The sequence below is a fragment of the Malaclemys terrapin genome, chromosome 3 (genome assembly GCF_027887155.1).
Source record: "Malaclemys terrapin pileata isolate rMalTer1 chromosome 3, rMalTer1.hap1, whole genome shotgun sequence".
NCBI classification, from domain to species: Eukaryota; Metazoa; Chordata; order Testudines; family Emydidae; genus Malaclemys; species Malaclemys terrapin.
The window spans coordinates 133,025,059-133,045,703 of NC_071507.1; the positions used below are offsets into that span (position 1 = coordinate 133,025,059).

At 40.8% G+C, this 20,645-nt stretch overlaps 1 protein-coding gene across 3 annotated transcripts in view; it reads left to right on the top strand.

The window, feature by feature from the left end:
* Positions 1-20,645, top strand: part of SIM1 (SIM bHLH transcription factor 1) — a 63,284-nt gene that overhangs the window by 18,795 nt on the left and 23,844 nt on the right. The gene's annotated exons all lie outside the window — the stretch shown is intronic.

Sequence of the window (20,645 nt, forward strand, 5' to 3'; positions counted from 1 at the left end):
TGTAGTATACCTGCACATGTACATACTTATAGTCCAACGCTAATTTTTTTCATTCTCCACTCAAATGTAACTATTGAAAATTGATAAGCTAAAGTTTCCTCCCCCCAGAATGGATGAACGTTCTGCAGACATTTATAGTCTTAAAGCAGAATTATCTTACTTTTTTGGGTTTAATGTACACATAAGCAATTTATTGTTTTGGCAGTTAATGTTTTAAGGCAGACATAAAAATGAAGTTGTTTATTTGGTAACAGTGACTATGGTCTTTCAAATGGTACTCTTCTAAGGAGTGTCCACTTAATTGGATGAGGGAGGCTCCTTTATAAATCAGAGTGCCAGTATTACAGAGTTAAATCTATGATCATTAGCAATTGTACTCGACAATAAAAGTATGTATTCTCTGCTTGATTCAATATGGAGACTTCCGTGCTCATGGAGGAATAACATACATTCGGTTTGGGTGAGCTTTCCTGTGTATGGAGAAAACCCTGGTTTTCCTCTGTAGATGGACTCCTAGGCTCACAGCTGATAGTTAGGAAAATCCTAATCGCCTTAAAAAAACAACAACAAGAAAAAAGCAAAGTAGGAGTAAACAGCAGCGGCAAGACTGAAGAAGGAGGGAATTGACACATCACACACATTACAGCCTTTCCATACATTTACATCTCTACACTCCCAAAGCGTAAGTCCCATTAATGCCTATACTTCACAAATGTTAGACTTCTCACCTAAACACCAGGTGAGAGGCCCAAATGTATTTCACAGATTAAAACACTCGTAAAACATGAATGTTGAGCGACCAAGAAATCTGTCTGTGTATTGTAACCATTTTTCAAAGAAAAAGAAAATAACATACTAAGGTGCTTTGTATGTCAGAGGCTTCACAAGTACTAGGCTTGTTTTCCTGTGGGGGTCAGTGGTTAGCAGTCATATTTTATCCAGAGCACAGACCTACCTTAAATGACCTGCATAGAAATGAAACCTCCCACTGGATAATTAATTTCTGCTTTTGGTCATTTTGAAAAAGTCTGTTTTGTTTGCTTGGGAATAACTGGATAGCCTTTTCCTATTGATTGTCACTTGTTCGCTCTGCGTAACAACTATTCCAGTGTGTAACGGAAACAGGACAGTGATTGTGAAGGAAAGCATTTAATCACCAGAATAGTTACTTGCTTTACTGGGCAAGAGAGGAAAAAAGAGGCTGTAAAAATGGTGTAAATCACATTGGGACCAATCTTGCAGTCCTTTCTCAGGCAAAATTCCCAATGATTTAATGGGCATACTGCCTGCGTAAGAACAGCAAGATTGGACCTACTGTTAAATCCATATGCAATTCCAGTATCTTTAGCTGTATGCAAATGCTTTGATCACTAATAATGTGCCTAGGGTGGTGGGTAATATACCATTGAGTGGTTCAGGTTCTGTTTTTTACAGTGAACAGGTTGCAGTTTGTTTGCTGTGGACATCCTACATCTGGTTGCAAAGGGCTGATTTACATTGTTTTAGCCAATTAAGTGGATTTGTATTGATTCTCCATGGTAGCAGTGAATCTGAGCATAGATGTGTTCTGTATGTTCCTTCTTTCTGAGGTGATAGAGTGATAAGTGAGTTCTGTTCAAACACACACCTTTAAATACAGCGGCACAGGGAGAACACCCAACAGTGGTTCAAGCAGGCCTTGAAGCAGAGGCTTAAAATATTCCCAAACTGTCAGATGTTGGAGAACACTAGGGCGCCGATCTTGCTCCTTTTGAAGTCAATAGAAAAACTCCAGTTGTCTTCAAGGAAGTAGATCGGGCCCCCTGAGTACAGTGTGTGTGTGTTATGAAAATAGACGGTGATCCCATTTCTTTAGTTTCAATTAATGTTTCGGTATTTTTTTATGAGGTGGTGTCTTCCTTTTTACTCAATATAAAATATGTATTTTAAGTACATTTCTATTTTGATATATTTTCAGCCAGCCTGCCATTTATTGGAAAATTATTTATTAAAAATCCCTCAGATGTTTCCCCTAAAACAGTGGATTATGTAGTAACTTTACGATGTATTGAGCTATTCAAGAATCTCCTTTTGCTCTTTAATTAATTGTCTCAAGTGCAGAAATAGAAAGAAAAACCAGCTTATGTCAAAGACAGATGGTAAATGCTGTGATGTCTATTACTGGCTACTACAACTGCCATGTGCTGTAGAAGGCTGAAATTCGCAATGCAAAGACACTATGACTACATTAAAACCTTGTTTTGGTATGTCTAGGTCCCTGAGGTTCAATCAAGTCTGACCATCTCTTCATTAGTGCTCCGTCGAACAAGAAATCATGTAATATTTTTCTGCAGTAAAGTTACCACAATAATAATAACCACAACAGATTCCCAAGACACGCGCATCATTTATTGTCCTTTTTAGTCTACCGATAGCCTGCAGTTTGGAAGCTAAGTGATAAGAACAGACAATATTCTTTTTCATAGTACTTTGCAGGTAGATAAGTGGCTGGCTTTTTAGAAATGAGATATAGCCAACCTCAGAAACAGCAGATAACACTGTGACTATCAGACAGAAGTGGATGAAAGCTATTGTAGAAGAAAGTTCACATTTAGAAGAGTCAGGGGGATTTGCTGAACTTATCTTATGTAGAATTCAGTTAGTTGTCTTTATTAGCTATTCATAGTTACTCCTGCCTGTTAGCGTTTAATCACTCAAAATGTGGAACACGGACTGAAAATATAGGGGGGAAAGAGAAACTTGGGACACCAGACTCCCATTGACTTCAATGGACTTTGGATCTGATCCGTATTATAGATCTTGTTTTCAGGAAATCAGAATAAAGGTTCTTCTGTTGCTCTTAAAGTATTCAATTATTAATATTATTTATTCTAATATAAATTCTGTAGCTACTAAAGTTCCTTAAGGATGGCACTGGATTAGTCCACTAAAATAAGAACAGCTGTGACGTATGTGTGTATGGTGTGGGTTCTTTTCATGCTTTTGTTATATAGCATTTGATATATGGAAAATCACTTGTACAGATGCAGTTCTTGGCAGAGACACACTGAATAATGGTATAAAATCAGTTAGGAGAGATCTGCTTAGAGGCGAAATAGGAACGTTTCTTGACTTGTTCCTTGCAAATAAATTGGTGTACATTTAACTCAAAAATATAATGAGAAATGCAAACCAATTGATTTTGTGGCTTGAAATAATAACACACCATAGTTAGGACTACAGAGTGATATGTTAATTTCAAGTGTAGAGGTTACTTTGGAAATATTCTAGCTGCTCTTTCTCACTACATTTTGATAAAAAGTAATCAAAGAGGGATCGCAGCTTTACAGAAAGGTATTTCACACTATTTTGCCCTTACACTTTGAATAATACTTTATGCCTGGAATGGACCAACTGGTTTCAATGGGAATGTTGAGTGAGTAAGGTACTACTATTGAACATGAGTAAAAGTATTACAGTCTGGCCCTAATGTTTTTAGTCTAAGAGTCATTGATCCGCACAAGTGTTATCCTTGTGAAAACCAGAGCAGTGTCAAAATCAAGCAGTGTAATAAAAGGCAGAACAAATATAGACAATTTGTATCACTAACTGGTACTTGCTGTGGCTGAATACCTAAGATCGTGTACAAATGAGAGAAAAAGAAAGATAGAGGTAGGGATCAGGGGTTCTCAAACTTAATTGCACCGTGACCCCTTTTGACAACAAAAATTACTTCATGACCCCAGGACTGGGGACGGAAGCCTGAGTCTGCCCAAGCCACCACTGCCCCGGGTTGGGGGGGGGGGCGCAAAGCCTGAACCCCACCGCTCTAGGTGTGTGTGTGTGTGTGGGGGGGTGGCAGCAAAGCTGAAACTCCAAGGGCTTCAGCCCCAGGCAGGGGGCCTGCCACTTGAGCCCTGCCGCCCAGAGCTGAAGCCCTCGGGCTTTGGCTTCAGCCCTGGGTAGTGGGGCTCGGGCTTCAGCCCTGGGCCCCAGCAAGTCTAAGCCAGCCCTGGCGACCCCATTCAAAAGGGGTCGCGACCCACTTTGGGATCCCGACCTACAGTTTGAGAACCGCTGATGGAGATGATAAAAAACTGTTTGCTCCATTTAAAAAAAAATCCAAAATTGCTATGGTCCATAAATCTCTAGCTTTGAAAAAGTGCATTCTAGGATTAAGAACAACTGCTTTTAATAAGTGTAAATACAGAACTATTTGCAAAGGATACTATTATCAGGACTATTTAAACAAGATTTATTTTTAATGACTGTATCAAAAATAAAAATAGGGCCCTTGAGGTTTATTTTAAAATATACAGATTTACTGTTCTTTTGTATTTCAATTGACATAAGTAAGATCTGATGTAGAAATATTTGTTTCTTATTTGTTCTATGTACATAGTTTTCATATTATTATCAGCTGTGCATGTTTAGCTTAAAGACAATTCAAGTATGTTTCAATTAATATAGACTGCAACTGCTGAAGTTTTAGTTTTATATTTAAATTGAAACAATCCCTTTTAAAACAAATGGGTAATTTAAAGTGAAGATCTTTTAGCTTTTTGAGCAGCAAATATTATAATAATTTATCCCTAGAGAATGTTGGAGAGCTTTTGCTGTATATGTTTAATTTTTTCTTTATAATTTAAAATAGCAGCTGTAACACTAACATATACAGATAAATTGGATTAGATGCTTAATTGCACATAATCTCTGTTATGATAATACAGTACATAAAAGTCCCAGTTGCCATCTTCAAATTATCTTGTATTATGTAACAGGATGATTAGAGGCACAAATTGAAGTATGCAATTTGTATAAAAGATAATTGCAAAAATAACATATAAACAAAAAAAAAATAGTTCATGATAGATTAAATAAAGTTTAGGGTAAATTAACTGTTAATTGCATCTATAAAACATGCCTTTTAACTTTAGTGCTTAGTACATTTTATAGTCTTCTGTCTTATCAGATTTTTAAAAATTAACTACATAATCAAATATGTTATCACTTTGTATGATGGATGAAATTCATGAAATCCATAAAAAACCAGAATAAGTGGGCTTTAAGTGTTAGTGACCCTGGGGGCAGACAGCTTCCCATTGCCTTTACTTTAGTCTCTTCTTATATGGGATTTCCCATCAGTTGGATTTACATTACTACAGCCCCAGTGGTTCCTCACCATCCTGCTTCAATGTTCCCATCTCTACTAGAGTATTAGGAGCTGGTGCAATGTCCATCTCCCCACCATACTGTGTATATATATTCCCTATAACATGGTGTACTCCCTATATAAAGCAAGTGTCCACGTGAAAGAGTATATGGCATAGGGAATATACAAAGACTTTTAAAATATTGTTTAAAATTTTCTGGGAATTTCAGTGTTTATTACAAAAACAAAAAAGGATGAAAATTTGTGCAAAAATTAATTTCACGGTTTAGGTAAATATAGGGGTTAACACTGGGGAATGGGAGGACAGGAAAAAAACAACAGATAATGAAGAGATTGAAAGTAAAAGCAATTTAATGCTGTAGTTTATTTCATGAATTGTGTATTAACTGTATGTACACATGCACATGCACCTACATGTATGTATATCTTCAGTATTTTCCGTTAAAAAAATAAGTAAAAGCTGAAAATGGAGGGCCTTAGGAATACAATAGTAATGTTAATTACTTGCAGATAACAGGATTAACTCCTTCATTTACACATATGAGCTACTTTATTTATGAGTAATACCACTGAGTTATGGAACGACTGATGTGAGTAAGGCTAGGTCTACACTGGGGGGGGGATCGATTTAAGATATGCAAATCTTATTTAAATCGACGTATCCTATTCGACTTACCCTGCTGTGAGGATGGCGGCAAATCGACTGCTGCGGCTCCCCCGTTGATGGCGCTTACTCCTCCTGACGAGGTGGGAGTATGCGCGTTGATTCGGGGATCAATTTATCCGTCTACGTAAGACGTGATAAATTGATCCCCGAGAGATCGATTTCTACCCGCCGATCTCGGTGGGTAGTGTAGACTAGCCCTAAGTGTTTGCAGACCAGGCTCACAGTTATATAGATTTAACTGTGGCCACTGTATTTGCCCCCCAAATATTTAAAACAGTAAGCTGAGCATAAAAATTGTTGCTTTACCTAGCTATTCCTTAGTAGGAATGGCGCAAACCTGTTCTCCAATAAAGCCATTGGAAGTTTTGCTATTCTCACATTCCCTGCCCATTTTATTTACTCGTATTATTTGATAGATATAAAAAGACCCCATTGTCATTCAACTGATGATTTGATTAGAAGTGTAAAGAAATCACGTAACTGGATACTGGTCTTTACTCAACCACAGCAGTTTGCAGGTACATACTGAAGACAAAAAAATAAAAATATTAAATTTAATAAGAGTACTGTTGAGCTACTCTCTTCAGTATTTTGTTTGTCCACCATTAGCTTCATGCTACTTCAGTTCTTTGTGCATGCAGGTTTTCTTAGCTACTGTTTTCTTTAATTCACTACAAATTCCTTTTCGGGCTTTAAACCAGGTTACATTAATGGCCAAGACACTAAAAATTATGGGCTAAGTGCTGAAACTCTTACTGATACAAAACTCCCATTTAATTCAGAGGATTTTCATTAGGAAGGTGGTGAAACACTGGAATGGGTTACCTAGGGAGGTGGTGGAATCTCCATCCTTAGAGATTTTTAAGGCCCAGTTTGACAAAGCCCTGGCTGGGATGATTTAGTTGGTGTTGGTCCTCCTTTGAGCAGGGGATTGGACTACATGACCTCCTGAGGTCTCTTCCAACCCTAATATTCTATGATTTTTTCTCTTTCTTTAATTTTTTGGTCAGCTTTTGACCAGTGTCATATGCAAAATAAATCCACTCCCATGCTTCCTTCCCAAGGGAATCTTTTTTTGATGCTAATAATAATATCCCCTAATGCACTTCACTGTCGATTCTACCATCACGGAAACACAGATTGCCAACAGGTTCAGAAAAGATCCAGTCATGCTTCATGATAGTACTTTCACCAGCTGTATAATAAGGGACCAGAGTGGTGTTCTTTTAGACTTTCTCCTTCATACTTCCATATACAGTATAAGCCTTGTCCTCAGAGTGCAGTTTGTTAGCTTGTGTTTCATCAGATGATAAAACTGGAACATTCCATCCAAGTTGTCTGGAGGAGGCTGCAACTACTTTGCATTGTGCTGCCATGTCAGACAAGGTTCCTTACTTGTTACTCTTCCATTCAGATCCTCACTCCTTATCACTCCTCTTTCTGGGCCAAATGGTACAATTCCCCCCATGCCTCTGCAGGCAGGTAGGAATAGAAAACCCTAAAGAGCATGTCAGTGGTCCTGCTGATTGGGTGGAATGGGAAAGGACATAATGTACAAACTCTGAACGTCTCAGAGCTATGTGTAATGGAGCGCCTCTCTGTGGCAGTGCAGCAAGGGCTTGATGGTGGCGGCAGGCCAGGTGGAGGAGCAGCCAGTGGATTTGCCACTATCCATATACATAGCTCTTCCCCACCACATGCTGGGCTCCAACTGCTGCTACATTCTATGGCTTGCATTATTGGCTGTGTACCATCTTTATGCCAAGCGATTGAGTTGAGTGCTGGAAGACTCCTTCCAGACCAACCCTTCTTGATCTCTTGCGCAACGTTTGTTGGGTTTTGTGTGGAAGTGGCAGGAGGAAGGCAATTGGCCCATAGCTCCTGCACGGATATCTGCAACACTGTATACCTTAAGCAAATTTACTAGTTTGGGTTCTCCTGTTTCCTTAGTCTCCTTCATGCTTCACTCTGCTGTGTGTCTTGGTTCAGTAGGTTTCCCAGTTCTTTGTTTTGCATATAGTTTCATTGTAATTTCCATGGGTCACTTTCGGTATTCAAAACTAGTGGCTTATTTTTTTTCAAAGACAAACTATTATTCTGCTTCTGATTTCAGGCCTCAGCTTTTCTGTCTCCCTCATGGCACACACTGTCTCGATGTGTGTGTGTGTGTGTATATATATATATATATATAACATTGTCAGTGACTGGGATATGGGCGGTTGTGCCTCGTGGTTGGAGCAGGAGTCAGTAGTCAGGAATTGGAGCCCAGTGGGGTCAGAAGTCAGGTATTGAAACCAAGGGTCAGGATTGGGTTACCTGGAGAAAGGCAAGGCAAGTGCTCACATAGCCATGGGTAAATCATTGTGTAAACAGCCATTGAACTGCTGCTGCTGCTGGGCTTAAGAGCCAGTCTGCTAACTCTTCCCAACAATCAGGCAGTGTAGCCCATCAGGCAGCTTATTAGGCTATGTCTACAAAGCAAAGAAAACTCTGTGGCTGGCCAGTGCCAGCCGGCTCAGGCTACAGGGCTGTTTCACTACAGTGTAGAATTCCAGACTCAGGCTGGGCTCGAGCTCTGGGACCCTTCCACTTCACAGGGTTAGAACCCGGGCTCCAGCCAAGCCCAGAAGTCTACACAGCAATGAAACAGCCCCACAGCTCAAACCCCGCGAGCCAGAGTTGGGTTTTTCTTTGCTGTGCAGATGTACCCTTACAGGCCAGCTGCACTCATTAAATTGCCTGGAGATTGGCTCTGCTGCAGGCCCTGCTTCCTGACAAACATGCCCTAAATTAAGTGCTAAGTAACTAATCTCTTTTCTCCTTTCACCCATGGCAAGTACGTGCTTCAGATGAGATCTGTTTTCACTTTTCAGCATGAACCAGATTCTGACACCCGTACTCACACTGAATAAGCTACTCCAGAAGTAGCCTCATTCACTTCAGGGGGACTACTTGTGGAAGCTGGGTGAAGAAGGATACAGCATCTGGCCCTTCTGAAAATGTTTATGGTGACTATAGTCAGATGTTAATCCCATGATTTTAAAAATGGTTAAATGCCTAATTAATTGTTGTTGGTATCCTTTAATATCAGCCATTTAGTACAATTAAGCAACATGGATAAAATAACAGTATATAGTGGTCAGGCCTCAATTTAGCGAAGCACTTGAGCATATAATCAGCTCTTAACATATTTAAGCTTAACTTTAATTTAAGCATGTGCTTAAATTCCAATGATGTCAATTTTGCAATCAATGAGACTTAAGCACATGCTTAAAGCTAAGCACATTTTTAGAAGTTTTGCTGAATAGGGGTGAATTTAAGCATGTTGTCATTGCTTTGTTGAAACCTAATAAAGAACAGCCATAGTTTTTATCTTCAGCCCACAGTGTGTAAATCTTTGGGGCAACCATATACTAGCAATATTGAAATTAACTGCCATTATATTGCTGACATGTCAGTACAGCTCTGGTAATTGAAGTGTCTGATTAATCAACGTTCAGCTATATCCCTTAACCTTATGTGGAAACTTTGAGTTAACCCAGAGTTCTTTAAACCCACCCATCATTTTTGTATCTGTGCTGTGCCCAGAGTTGCAGCCCTTTCCCAACTAGCCTCTGGTAGGGGACTTTCTGTCCTCTCTTTACTGTGCTCTGGGTTGGGGGCCTGCAGTGTTGCAATTTTAAAACTCTCAGGCTGGTTCTCTCCTCCATCTAGAGCCCTGTTTATCCAAAATCCAGCCAAAAGCAACATTGTACTCTATTTCCAATTTCTGTTGTGTATATAGAACAAAATAATATAATCCTCATTCAGTCCTTCCTTGGGTAGTTCTCAGATGTTTTGCCTGAGTAAGGACTAATAAGTTGATCCAGCTCTCCTTATTCAGGGAAAAGTGCCATTAAAGTCAGTGGGACCTTTTGCCTGAGTAAAACATGCAGGATCAGGGGCTGGGTAAGGCTTCAGGACTGAGTCTCTGCATTTGAAATAATACTAGCTACTAAGAAAGTTTGAAATAATACTCGCAGAGGGCTAGATCATAGAGTTGCAGTAATAGAACATTCCACCGTGCAGCCTGACAAGTACACTACTGAATCCTAGAGCTACAATTCGTACTGCATGTGTCAATCAGACTCTTCAAAGACTGTTCATCCAACTTGGGTTATTCTGTTGATATTAAATCAGGTTGATTTGGGTTATTCTGTTGATATTAAATCAGGTTAGCGGAGTTAAAGAAAAAGTAGCAAAGTACGAAGTGCTGTTCGATAAGGACTTGATCCTGCCAGGTGCTTAGCACTCTCGACTCCCTTGTAAGCTTGGGCTCTTAGTGTGCTAACGAGAAAACTCGAACTGAATTGAAAAGGACAGAATGTAGCTTGACATTATCATGATTTTTTAAATTGTATTTATTTGCTTGGAAAAGTGCACTAGATAGTCCCCATACCTATTATCTTGTAAATGTTTTATTACCCAGTATCTGTACCTTTTCACCTGTCCAGCTTCCAGTAGACTTACTTTCAGTGTCTCAACATAAGTTTTAAGTGCTGTGTATGTTGGTGAAGCTATATAAATTCTTGTTATTATTTTTAATACTAATTTTATTAGGTGAATTGTAAAATAACCATTGTTGACAAAAAAAATGTTTTTCTGTGTTTGGCTATAGGCATAAAGGGCTCGCTTCAGGGGTGATATGCTCAGTGGTGTAAGTTACACAGTGAGTCATAAAAGTGAGTGGGTAATAAAGCCAAGTATCTTGCACCAATTTTGACATTCAGTGGGTGTGCAAAAAGAATGTAACTTACAGTCCCAGTATGGCTGGTTTGAAAATAAGAATTCCATTTAACAAAAATTGTTGGGGTTTCAACATTTATTTCTGTTCCAATGCAGAACAAAACCAAACCTTGAATGCGAGAGACTGAATCAGAGAGAGTGGGGACTTGACCTGGGTCTTTCACATCCTACATGAGTGTCCTAGCCACTGAGCTGTTGACTATTCTGGGAACAGGGTATCTCTCTCAGAAATTGCATTCTGGCCCGGAGAAACTTTTCAGATGAAAAAAATACTTAGTTAGAAAATTCCCAACCAGTTTTAAGTCTGAGGAGACAGAAAAGGTGTATAGCAGGAACAGCAATTAGTAGGAGGATGTAAATAAAACAATATCCAGCTTTATTTCATAGCCTATATTACATGTCTTGCCACATCTCTCTTCTGTTCCCTCAGCATGTGCGTTACACTCATTTTGCACACCCATTGAAGGTCCAATCAAAATCAGTGCAAGTTACATGATTTTACCAAGTACACCTGACCAATCTGCATATGCTGTGTAACCTACAACACTGTTTTTGCCACATCTGAATTTGGTTAGTAGACTTCTATGGGAGCTGCATCTGCTTATACCAGGCCCAGCATTTATTATCAGAGACTTCAATGCCATGTGGTGGTTCTTATTTTCTGGAGAGTGCTCTGAGGTAAATGCAGAAACTATAAACTATAGCATTTCTCTCTTGGATAGGGGCCAAAGGCCAAGAGTTTACAAAATAGGAGCCTGAAGTTAGAGTCTTCAGTCCTTATTCAGATGCTGAGGATCAGAGTCTGTGCTGTGACTCTAAGAAATGCAACACAAAACTCAGAGCCCAGTGGTGGGGGGCTGGCATGGCTTTACGCCAGTCTGGTGCCCTCCCAATCTTTGGCTGCTTCTGGTACTGAAGAAGCCCCTGGAGTAACTTAGATAGCTCTGGGGGCCTGTTAAAGTTACAGCAGCCTCCCCAGGCTGCAACATGGACTACAGTGCTGTGAGGATCTTCTGCAGTGGTGTGGCCCTGCCCCTGTCATGTCCCTCCCATCCCCAGCCTCACCCTCACCAATCCTCCTGCAGCCAGAACGTAGGCTTTTAGCACTTTTAACACTGTTTCTGCCCAGGGATAAAGGGGCCAGAGTGGGGGGTGAGTATCTCACCTCTAAATAACTGGGTTGGTTTTAAAATAGAAAGCACTGAGCATGCAACATCTCCTATTGAAGCCAATGGGAGCTTCTGGTTTCTCAGCACTTTTGAAAATCAGATCAATTTATTTAAGTTCCTAGCTGTAGACTTAAGAGCATAAATGTAGCCACCTATTTCTGGAAATCTTCACCAAAAAGTCTAAAGCAACGACACTGAAGCCTTTTTTTGAATAAGCATCACAAGTGCTTATCTATTGAGTTATTTCTAATAATTTCTGCTCAGACAGGTACATAATAACAGTGGTAATACATGTGTTCAATCAAGTACTTTTATTCATAGAATACATCTCAAATTTATTTTAGCAGTTTAAATAGGAGAGTTTAATGTATATTTAGTCAAGCATTACAGTAGTGAGAACTTAAGCAGATTAGAAATAAATGAATCCAATTAAAGAACATGTCTCTGAAATTTGATATGTCGTAGGTGTGAATGAACTGTTTGCACAGCAACTGTAAAGAAATCATTAATGATTAACTATCTAGAAGAAGTTTAATCAAGGATAAATGATATAGGATAGAGTCAAAAACATTTAGGTTAAATATATGGAGATTCTCAAATAATAAGAAACACTTGGCATCAATAGTGGCTTTGGTACTGCTTTCTGTAAATACACTTAATAATAATAATAAAATAATGTGCATTACTATAGCACCAAGGAGCCCTGAGTTCTGGACCAGGACCCCGTTGTGCTAGAGACTGTACAAAGACAGAACACAAAGATAGTCCCTGCCCCATAAGACTTATTATTTGTGCTACAGCAGCAAATAGAAGCCACAAATGAGATCAGGGCCTTGTTTTGCTATATGTCATGCATACTGATAGTAAGAGACAGTCTCTGCCTTGCAGAGCTTATATTTTAAATAGACTAGTGAGACAGAGGATGGGAGAAAGGAAATATTATCCCCATTTTCACAGATGGAGAGCTGAGACAGAAAGATTACAGGTGGGATTTTCCAGAGCTCCCAATGCGCTTAACTTTTCTCCCATTGAACTAATTGGTAAAACTCCCATTGACTTCAATGGGGGAAGAGGTTTTTTTTTCCCTTTTATAGAACTGGAAGGGACCTTGAAAGGTCATCGAGTCGAGTCCAGTCCCCTGCCTTCACAGCAGGACCAAGTACCATCCCTGACAGATTTTTGCCCCCGATCCCTAAATGGCCCCCTCAAGGATTGAACTCACAACCCTGGGTTTAGCAGGCCAATGCTCATGCTGAGTGCTTTTGAAAAATCCTCACACTTTGAGACTTGGCAAAGGTCATACAGGGAGTCTACGGGAGAGCTGGGGCTTGAACCCAGATTTCAAGGGTCCCAGTCCAGTGTCTTAAAAGTGTCAGTGGTACTAAAACAAAATAATTTCAGCATATAAAAATGTCATTGATAAAGATTGAGGTGAGAAGTGTAGCCTGGGCAACAGTAAAATGCCTGTAGTAATGGGAATATTCTCATGCTGATGTGTGAGAATTTATATCTGTATGCCAGTGTGCCATTAATACTAATAGGAATTACTGTGCATGCATAAATCTTGACACACTGAAGTGAGAATACAACCAAAGATCAATTTCCAAAGGAAGCATTTTTTAAAGAGAGAAAAATTCCATTTTACCCCTCATCTAGCAGGGTTGTAGTTCATTCTAGAACGTGCTTTAAAAAAAATTTCGAATTTAAAGTAATGGAAAACAATGATATAAAAGGTCAAGCAGTCCAACAACATATCCAGTGCTGACTTTGTAGGGGTGGGCCATGAGGTTCTTCACTGTTAGAGTTGCTGTCAAATGAAATGTGGAACTAAGCTCCTTTCTTTATGTATTTGGTGACTGTCCAAGTAGACATTAGAGTTCTCATGGCACTTTTCAAAAAGCATAGCAGACAGCCTTTCCCTTAGCCAACTTTATCATTATCAAGCAGGTTCTAACATCCAAAAGCCTTGAGAGCTATACACAAATACATATTGCTCCATTTACTTACACAGTCATTGGATATATACCAGATGTGATTTTGGCCCACTGTGTTCTGAGACACCTTACATTTGAAAGATATACTTTTTATAGACTCACATCACAGAATGAAATTAGTGTCGTCATATTTTGTTACATTTATTTTATGCATTCTACAATTTTTTCCAGTACAGATGTAAATGATCTTTGTATATAATTATCCTAAACTATCCTAAAATATAATTATCCTAAACTATCATAAGAATTTTATTTATAAAACCATTATAGATCTTTGACACACGCTTTAATTTGGGCAAAACCTCGTGAATTCAAGCATACAAAGTGTTGCTGTTTGGCCAACAATCCTACTGCTTCTGTGTATACATGTAGCTGGGAATGACAAGCTGCATCTCCTAATTGTTGGAAAAGCAGCTGTACTATGAGGATCTAGAGGCCAGAACTCTCTTTTATTTAACTGTCAGACCAATTTGACAGCAGGAGTGACTGTTAATGTGGTGCGCTTGTATGCATGTGTGTGTGTGGGGGGGGATTCTAATGCACACTAACTGTCCCATGTAGACCCTGCTGACCTGTTTCAAACAGTACTACATGAACGCACAGTAAGGAGTTTTTAGTGTGCAATAGCAAGGTCCGCATGGGCCAGCTAGTGTATGATACATTGGTGTGCACTAGAATTCACACCCTTCTAATGCACACTACCACACTGTGTAGACAAGCCCTTAGTTTGGAGATTGTTCAGTGTTTGAAGGTTTGCTGTGATTTGCAGTGTGGGACTCTTATGATGGGAGAAGATATGTCTGTGACTCCACAAGCTATATGCTACCCATGCAGACTTCTTAATGCCGCTTATGAGGAAAGAAATGCCTGGAACTCAGAACTATAGCTGCTCAAACTAGTTTTATTATTAACCATAATAGTAAGTAATCTCTTGAAGGGCCTAATCCAAAGCCCACTGAGTCAGAGGGAGCCTTTTCATTGACTTCAATGGGATTTGGATCAGGCCTGTGTGATGCTTTTCATCTAAAAGTGTTTTGCAAAGGAGGGTAAGTATCATTATCCCAATTTACAGATGGGAAAACTGAGGCACTGAGAGGTGAAGTGATTAGCCCAAGGTCACACAACAGAACACCAATGAAGTCTGGTAACAGGTGATGGGGGAACTGCAAAAGGTTCAGAGGTTCTTTTCAGTTCAGGTAAGCGTTGTAAAGTTTGGATACACCTCTACCTCAATATAACGCTGTCCTCTGGAGCCAAAAAATCTTATAGGTGGAACTTGCTTTGATCTGCCAGAGTGCACAGCCCCGACCCCCCAGAGCACTGCTTTACCGCGTTATATCAGAATTTGTGTTATATCGGGTTGCGTTATATCGGGGTAGAGGTGTACTTACTGAAATTAAATGAACCCCTTGAGTATCCAAAACTAAAGTCTGCTCTTGATCTCACTGATTTTTGCCATTTGCGTAAATGGGTGCAGGACTTCCTGCTTCTGGTTAGGCAAGAAATGCCAGAGAGCAGCCTTTCTCATTGTATATTGGCACGTCTGTTTCTGGTCCTGGCTTGAACTTGGAAGTACAGAAGTGTATTAAACTGAAAACTAAAGGGAAGGTGGGTAGGAAATATTACAAAATGTTTTTAAACTTCAAAAAGAGTTTGCTTTACATTTAAGATGAAGGGAGTAGAGGGTGGAGAAATGTTTTGTATTTTATCACCAGTGGTTCACCCACCACTACTAACAGCATTAAGGAAGGTTACATGAATTCCCCTCCTTACATATCTTGTAAGCAGACTGTGGCTTTTTTCAGCATTGCTGAGATTACTTTGTACAGGAGCATAGGACATAACAGATGAGAAAATTGTCCGGTCTGTTGTGCCACCTGCTGCTTCAGAAAGTAATGAAGACAACAAAGAGCAAGTTTCAGAGTAGCAAGAATCTGTTTTCCTTTTATTCATCAGCTGAATGAGGCTTTGTCAACGCTGAGAGGGGGTAGAAAGCAGCAATGATACAAGTGGACATTTTTTCAAAAGTAGAAAAATGATTTATTATAGCACTGTGCTCAGACACAAAGAAAAGTTACAGACTTCTTTTCTCGCTCCTGGTGTAATTAAACTAAATGGCAGGAACTCAGTGAAACAGATTGAGTATGGATTACAGTGAACTTCCAGCAGTAGGGGTTTTCTTTATTATTTCAGTTTAACATTCCAATTTCTATTCCATTTTATGTCAGATTGTCAGAAATAGTTCTTTAGCGCCACTAACCAACATAAATGCCAATTGCAGAAATATGTTATTTTTAAAATAACAATACAATACCTGTGTATAAACACAGGGAACGATGACTATATGTAATTAGTGGATCCAACCCATGGCTCAATAGCTTGAACAATTAAAATGACAAAACGCTTTCTACTGTGGGGACAGATGCTTGCTATGACTCCTCAGTAACATTAGGTAATCATGTTTACAATGCGTAACCCTATTGTATAAATATCCCCTTACACTCACATTTATGTTCAGATAATACCAAAGTCACATTGTACTGCGTCAATGACCTTTACATTGTATTAGTAGTGGATTAATGCTAATTCAAGGCATTGCTATTAGAATATGATTGTGTAAACGGGCATACTAGCCCTTTAAGATAAACTACAGGCTCTTTTCTTGCTTCAGCTTAGGTTAGGGAAATTCTGGGAGTTGTAGTTCCCAGAGCTAATGGGAATTAGAAGCTGTTACAGCAAGGAGTGCTGGGACGAAGTGCTAGATAATATAAACATCTCCCTTTCCTGAAGAACAAGAAGAGGCTGTAGAAGGAGAAAAGTTCTGGGCCTTTCTAGTAAGGGCCCTGGAAAGAGTAAAGAGGTGTAGAGGGCCCTTACTGGAAAGGATTTGGGCCTGGTCACCTTGGTGACCACCTTCAGGGGCTTAATGCCAGAACTTCTGGCAGAAGGTGGTCACCAGGGTGACCAATTCTCTGTGGCAAAGGTGAGAAGATTTGCTGTTGTATTCCAGAATGGGTGGAGTCTGGGTTGAGCAGGATGGATAAATTACCCAATGAAGGAAACTAAGCCAGCAGCCACAGTACCACAATAGAGAGGTAAGCCACTGCCACAGATTGCCAAGTATTGATATGACAATATACTCATATCGTCAGTGTGGTGTTACTGCTGTTAAGTTAGACTCCCATGATATATGGCATAGGATTATCATGTATTGATACAGATGTGTATCTGTAAGAGCTGATGAGTTAGAACCTTCTTAACTTTTGTGAGCAAGAGTTTGTCCCAGTACTTTTATATGTCTTCTGCATAAATTATTAGGCTATATTCTGTTTTTGACAGAGCACTGATAGTCCTCAGAGATACTTTCATCACCATGGTGAAGCACATTCAAATGAGGCAAAAGGAGGCCCAGTCATGAAAGAGTCCAGCAAAAGGCTGGGTTTTGGGATCCATTGAACTCTTTTATTTCATAGGCAATAATTTTTCTGCATGAATCTCCCTTCTCTTATGTCACTGCAGGTTGTAGCACACTGCCTATCTACCATACCATGGTCTCTTCCTTCCCAGTGGTGTGCAATCCCCAGCTCCAGCCTTTTTCCTTGCACAGGCTCAGTAATTCAGAGCCTCAGCTGGGGGTAAAGGAGGCTTCCTGTCTCACTCTTAGAGTCCAGTTGTTCCCTCTGGTCAGGGAGAAGGAGAAAAAGGAGTGGGTCAAAACCTAGCCTAATCTTACTCACAGTTTCCGTCCTGCCCCTTAGATTACTCTGCTTCAGCAGCAACCACCTGTCTGCTTTCTTGCAGCCAGTCTCTCCTTCACTCTCCCCCTGCCTGCCTGCTAGAGCTCCCTTTCAAGCAGGTCCCCCACAGGGAGCATGCCTGGCAACTGCTCAGTGACAGGGCCTTCTTGACCCAGAACAGTTTCAACCACCTTTAACCTTAGTTTGGGGTCGGTGAACCCCATCACAGGGGATTAATAGCACCTTGTGGTCCATTCTGTCAAAGACTTCAAAGAAGTCCAACAGCCTGACCATGGAGGTCTAACTTGTGTTCAGGGCCAGGAGGAGATTGTCTTTGGTGCCACTAGAGCCATCTCTGTGCTGTGCCCTGGTCTGACCCTTGATTGTGAGGTATCCAGGATGTTGGCTGACATCACATGTTAGAGTTTGGTGACTACAACATTCTCACTTATTTTGCCCAGGAATGGGAGGATGGAGACAGGACAATAGCTGGAGAGATCTTCAGGGTATTGCCTTCTTGAGGACCTGGATAATGATTGCATTTTCCAAGGAGTTTGGTAGTTGTGCTTCTCTAAAGAAGGCATTGACTACTTCCGTTAGTTGCAGGCATGTGCTCCATCGAAAATGAGATGATAGATGGTGACCACTGACTTTGCATTCAGCTGCAGGAGCTTTAGGGTCTTATTTTCTTCTTCTCCTCTGTTTACTGAGATTACTGATTAAGCAGTTAGCTTTAGGATTTATTGTAGCATACGGTGTTCTTGTGGACATCTTCTCAACCCAGTGATAGTGGAGATTAGGGAAGGGGTGGGATAGTGTGGTTCAAGGTCATTTGAAGGTGCTGGTGTTACAGTTCCCCAGATCCCGAGGGCCTGGCAGTGTTGTGCTGCATTATAGTTTGGAAGATTTATATGTTGGTCCTTAAACAGATGCAGCTGACAAAGGATAGTATTGGAGTAGTGGACTGTGATGCAAGTAGTGGTGGGGAGCCATTTCTTCCCGTCTCCTTTTATCTTCTTCTTTGTTATAATTAAGTGGTACTTTGCATTCCTGTGAAGGCTTCTGTTCCAGGGTGGAATTGGAGCTGAGAGGGCTAAGTTGTAGTAGGAGGAGTGGGTAGCCAACAAGGTTGGATTATCCATTTAAATCATATAGATACTGCGGGAGAGGGAGCAGAGGCACTAACAAAACAACCCTGGTGCTTACCAGCAAAGTTGTGAACATGTTGTCTCCTTAGTTTTGTCCTAATAATTTTCTCTGCAGTCTTGTTGCCACAGGAAAGGTGTTGGGTCAGAGTTGGAAGTTATTAACATTTTTTGAAGATCAGTTATAATACATTGTGATGTTTTAATAATTAAACGTAAAGACTAACTACAGAATGTTAGCATCCTTCATTTTAATATTGCATTTGACCTTTCATGCAATCGAAGAGCAAATTGGTAGTACTCAACTGTGCAGAAACAGATGCCTTGTGCGTAGAGATAGGCCTGCACCACATCCCTGAATCCAATCACTCCCAAAATTAATGAGGATAAAAACAGGGCTCCAAATTTTGTTGCTGGGCTTTCCTTGTCTAATAAGCCAAACCAAAATCCTGTATCCAAACACTCACATTATTGTAAGGGTTTGAAACACAGATCCAAATATGGCACAGTCCCATCTCTATTAAAGCCAATGTTTGGAGAAATGAATTCCTTAAAGAAGTACCTAAGCATTACAAAACATTAATTATACACTGTGGAAACATCTGTCTGTTGTAAACGGGAGATACTGTACCCAGCTACTGCTCTAATTACAGTGGCTCATTTATACTGTACGGTATGTTTCTTGTCGGAGAGACGAGGCCTTCAATAGGAAATCTGTTCTACTAACAGGTTTGTTGATTACCTGGTACAAACAAGTTTTAGTCTGGAACAGATGTATTGACCATAAATTAATTTGTCTGTTCAGCAGGTTTATTTGTGTAGTTATTCAGAGATTCATCATATTTAATCATTTGAATATATGGACGTTTTCAGTCATTTATCAGGTTTGTCCCTGCAGCCATGGTATTTATTTGAAAGAGTTTCATTGTACTAAGCAGAGAAATGCAGAGGCTGGGGCACAGTTTATGTATATTTTTAACCGGCATGGCTTACATCAATGTACATATGATTATGGTTCAGGATATGGTAGGTAGAGATTGTTGAATGATTTGTTATTAATAGTTTTCATTAAGGGCTAGACTGAACCTTTAGATTCAGTCCTGAGTATGAGGCAACGTGCAACTGCACTGCCCCAGAAAAGAATTGTGAGTCACAATTCCTCCCCTGTCCCCCTCTTGCTCTGTTGACTGGCACAAAGGAGAGGCAGAGCCATGGCTCCTCCCACTTCGCTGCTGGGTTGTGGGAGGCAGGATGCAAAATGCAGCTTCTTACTTTCTTCCTTCTCCACAAGCCATGATCAGAGTAGGTTCTATGCGATCATCAGGGGCGGGTCTAGGCACCAGCAAAGCAAGCACGTGCTTGGGGCAGCCCATTTGCAGGGGCGGCAGGAATCCAACAGGGAGCCTTGGGAGCTGTAGTTCCTTGGTTAGCTCCCTGCCTATAGAGCCAGCCCTGGAGCAGGGAAAGAACTACATTTCCCAGCATTCCCTTGGCCACTACCAACAGGAAAGAGGGGGAGGGAGTGAAGTAGCTGAGACCTCATGCTGCAGCCTGCTGTGAATGGAGAGCTGCACTGTGAGTAGGGATACCATATTTTAACATTCGAAAAATAGGACACTCCACAGGGAGAGAGGGTAGCCCCACCCTGCTCCCATCCACTCCCTCCGACTGCCCCCCACAGAAACCCCAACCCATCCAACACCCCCTGCTCCCTGTCCCCTGATCTGCCCCTAACTGCCCCCCAGGACCCAACCCCCTATCTAAGCGCTGCTGCTCCTTGTCCCCTGATTGCCCCCTCCCGGGACCCCTGTCCCTAACTGCCCCTTGGGACCCCACCCCCTATCTAAGCCTCCCTTCTCCTTGTCCCCAACTGCCTGAGACCCCCCCCCCAACTTCCGCCCTAGGACCCCACCCTCTACCTGTCCCCTGACAAACCCCCGGGACTCCCATGCCTATCTAACCACTGTCTGTCCCCTGACTGCCCCCCCAATCCCTG